The sequence below is a fragment of the Podarcis melisellensis genome, assembly GCF_964234715.1.
Source record: "Podarcis melisellensis genome assembly, chromosome: 1".
Lineage (NCBI taxonomy): Eukaryota > Metazoa > Chordata > Lepidosauria > Squamata > Lacertidae > Podarcis > Podarcis melisellensis.
Window position 1 is genome coordinate 30,503,408 of NC_138528.1, and position 4,081 is coordinate 30,507,488.

The window sequence follows — 4,081 nt, forward strand, 5'->3', positions numbered from 1 at the left end:
CACAATTTCAGCGTCTGGGCTTTGCTTACAATCGCTTCCCAGCTGTAAGAGCAGGGCAGGCCCGAGAAACATCCTGGGCCACTGCTCTTCCCCTGTTCCGTCTTCCGCCGAAAGGCTGCTTTGCTGGTCCGGCGAAGCCTGAGCAACGAAGAATCTTGTGGCACCGGCTTAAAGATTAACATATTTTTATTATGGCGCAAGTTTTCATGGACCACAGTCCGCTTCGTATGAACTCTATGAACTGTAATTCTGAATTGGCAAACATACATACAGGGTGGGGGGTGTAGATAGAGGAGTGAGTTCAGAGGGAAATGAAATACAAATAGAACAGTGAGGATTACCTGGAACCAACTATTTGTAACTATCTGTAGCTATTTTTGCTTTCAGGTGCTCACTGCTGTCTGTTCTTTGTGCGATTCATGTTGCTACAAACCACTCATTAGAAAATGCTTTTCAGGCCTCCCTCCCTAGCTTATAAAGAAAATGAGAAGCCTTCAAAATGCTCCATATGCCCCCACCATGAAAATCAGCGTATCTCAAATACATTGGAGGCACTTACCGTATATGCCAGCAGTGAAACTTCCTAAATAAGGCTATTTTGTGAGTGTGATAGGTGGTTGCCAACCCCAGACATCTTTCTTTGCTTTCAGAATCCACTCCATCTGCATACTGTGCAATAAACAACAATGCAATCCCACTTGTATACCACAAACCATTGTTCCTGTTTGCCCCAGGACAGAATTCTGCAAGCTAACACTCCTTGTTAAGAACCAGACTGTAGAAAGCTGTCTTCTCCCATTATTCAGCATCATGTGCAAGTGAAACCTGATTTTAATGCAACTGCATCTGGATTTGTACCCATACCACAGTTTCTCTCCCATGAGAAAAATTATATCCCTTTTCAGCCACCTAAAGTGGCTATACCAACAAATATACCTGTAGATTTATGCTAAACTTGTCAAAAAGAATTCTTTACTGATACATGCCTTCTAGAAAACAATGCTCATAAAAGATTAGAATACTTTTAAATTAATATTTTATTATATATTATGTAATTATATTTTAAAACCTAACTAATAAATAATGCATAATTTTTATTGATCAGGTTGCTTATCTTGTTCCTCTTGTTTTTGAATTATTTTGTTTAAATGTTTTAGATAATTTCATATGTATATTTTTTGAAGAGCTGGGACTCTCCTGGAAACACTTAAAACACAGCATGAAATGTGTTAGATAAAATAAACAAATAATTACTTTTTGAAAACCTAATGGGTTCCTTCTTTTTCATTGCTTAGTATGTTTAAGCTTAAGAGGAAATCCAGTAGGCGGAAGAGGAAGAGCCATTATACACAAAAACAGTCCCAAGAAAAATGGGCAAACCTAGTAATTTTCTTTGCTTAGCAGATGCAGTTTTCTCTTATCCTTCACAATAGACAAAGATCCATTAACCTGTCCTGGGCATTTTGGAGATACCTTCCGCTTCCTATGTTTTAATTGGTCATTTAGAAATAGATAGGTCTAACCCTTCTGCAATTATTGTTCCATGTCAAGTTCCTAAATTGTTTGAAATACTTCAAAAGCCATTCTTTCAAGCAAAATACACATTTAGCATGTTCGAGGAATGGAAAGGTTGCTGTCAGAAAAGCAAAACCACATGATAGTTCCATAATACATATGTCAATGATGCTTGACTGGCCCTGCATCTCCAACAAGAGTTTGCACCCATAAGCCTTCTACACCAAAGCCTCATTACATAGAATATTTTTTTCCTTTTCTTCCCCACACTACCTTTTTATTGCATGTATGCTGCATATCCCATGGTGCAACTCTAAGCATGTTCATTCAGAAGTACATCCTCCTGTGTTAAATAGCATTTGCTTCCTAGTAAGAGTGTTTAGGATTATAGCCTGATATGTAAAGTAGAAGGTGCAACAGTTAATTTGACAGGCTTCAATTAAGCATGCTCCTAAGTGAATGTGAATAGGATTATAACCCTGGGAAGATAAATCACAATGTAAGGCATCCTTTGACATCTGTAAGGTCTCTGCACCAAAAGAATATAATTATAAAACTGGAAACAATTCAGTCTATCATGCACAGATACATTTGCAGTTATATTTAGAAAGCAGTATAACTGAGTATTACCTATAATAGTAATATTTCTTCTGAAATATTGAGATGTGAGAGATATTAGACACAGTATAATACTGTATTGGGGAAATATCAGTAATGATTTCCAAATGAAGCTGCACATGGATTATTTGGATAATGCACTGTAAGGTTGATATCCCAAAGGATGTAGAAACTGTCTTTTTAAAAATATTTTCATATACAGTACCGTAATTTATAAGGATATTCTTCATGGGATTTTCATAAGATCATGTTTCATTTTAATACATTTATTTGAATGGGAACTCTATTATGCCCTCATTTCTCATTGTTAAATTATATATGATTACACTATTTTCTTACATTTGGGGCCACTAAAAGATATTGAAAAATATTATAATCTAGAAAATTAGCTTTTCAAGGTCCAAGATAAAATTCCATGACAGGAAAATTGCTTCCAGCTCTAGTCAGCTTTTCTGTGTGATTTAGATAAGTGATCATTTTATTAACCAATGTTTGGACTGTGTAGTTATACTCTCAGAAGTAGAATAAACATGAATGCTACCGTAGTACCTTGATGGGACAAAGGGTATGGTTATTGGATCAAAGCTAGATATGTTTCATTGATTTTCCTGCTTGCAATCCTTGTGACTCTACTATGTTTTAGGGAAATATAGCAGAGTCACAAGGATTGCAAGCAGGAACATCAATGAAACATATCTAGCTTTGATCCAATAACCATATCCTTTGTCCCATGCAAAATACATAGCTACTTTTACAGGTTCACATGAAAGAGTATTTCTATTCTCAATATAAAAATACCATGATATGCAGTTATCCTTGATAGTCTGGACAGAATATTTCCCAGTGCTGCACATGTGTTATGGAGAAGTTGCAAAGAAATAAGCAGGTTCAAATGCTTAGAGTACAAGGGGCATGTGATTTTTAAATTATTATTCTATATGATTATTGTAAAATACATACTATTCTCACTCAGCCCACAACCTCTGTTGCGATGATCATAGTTTATTAGATGCATCTGCTCTAAGGAGAGCATTTTTCCAACTTTCTCTCCCCAGGCCAGGAAAAGACTTGTTCTCAGTTCTACACAAATGTAGTTATCCAGATAACATCTCTTGTCATTTCTTCTGTATGCATCTATAATTTCTCACTCCCTGCCAGTTTGGAAGCAAAATTAACAATGGTTTTGTCATGTTACTTACATGTAATCATTGGTACTTTTCACTGGTATTCGTTGGTATTTTGCTAGTGCTACAAATATTAATATCAGTCTACAGTATCAATATTTCCATCATACTATTTTTTAGCACTTTGCTGTAAAATATATTATTGGTACTCAGCTCTTTGTACAAACTAAGCATGTAGTCAGACCTTTAAAAGAGTTTTGCAGCACCACCAACTTCCACAGGCAAAGAGGTGAGTTTCTGAGCGTTCTTAGAAAGAGGTTTTCCTTTTCGCTGTTGGAGAAACCGTTGCCTACCAGAACGGAAACAGCAGTTTAATCTGCACTCAAATATTACTTCTTTGGGCAAGGGGTTACCATGAGGAACCTTAAGCTTGGGGGGCAGATGCATATCTCTGGGCCACTGGGTCCAGCCTTCAGGACTGTGCCCTGCCCACCCCTCTACACCTGCCATTGGCTTTGCCCTCACCCTCCTCAAGTGCTTTTGCCTGACTGGAATGTATTTTCTGAACTGTGATAATGCATCACGCTTGCGTGGATGCAGAGATGTGGGTATAGATGTCTCTGACTTTTGCATAGCTGGAGTGCAGCCTGCTGTACAAGAATAAGAGTCCACCCACTGTTGCTCCATTCACTTTTGCCACTGCCTCCACCCTCCATTGGCATGCGGATCCCAGAGCAGGCTGTCCAGGAAGGAGTGCAGCCCTCAGGCTCAAAAAGGTTCCCCACCCTAATTGTTTTAATTTATTTATCATATCTTGAGATACC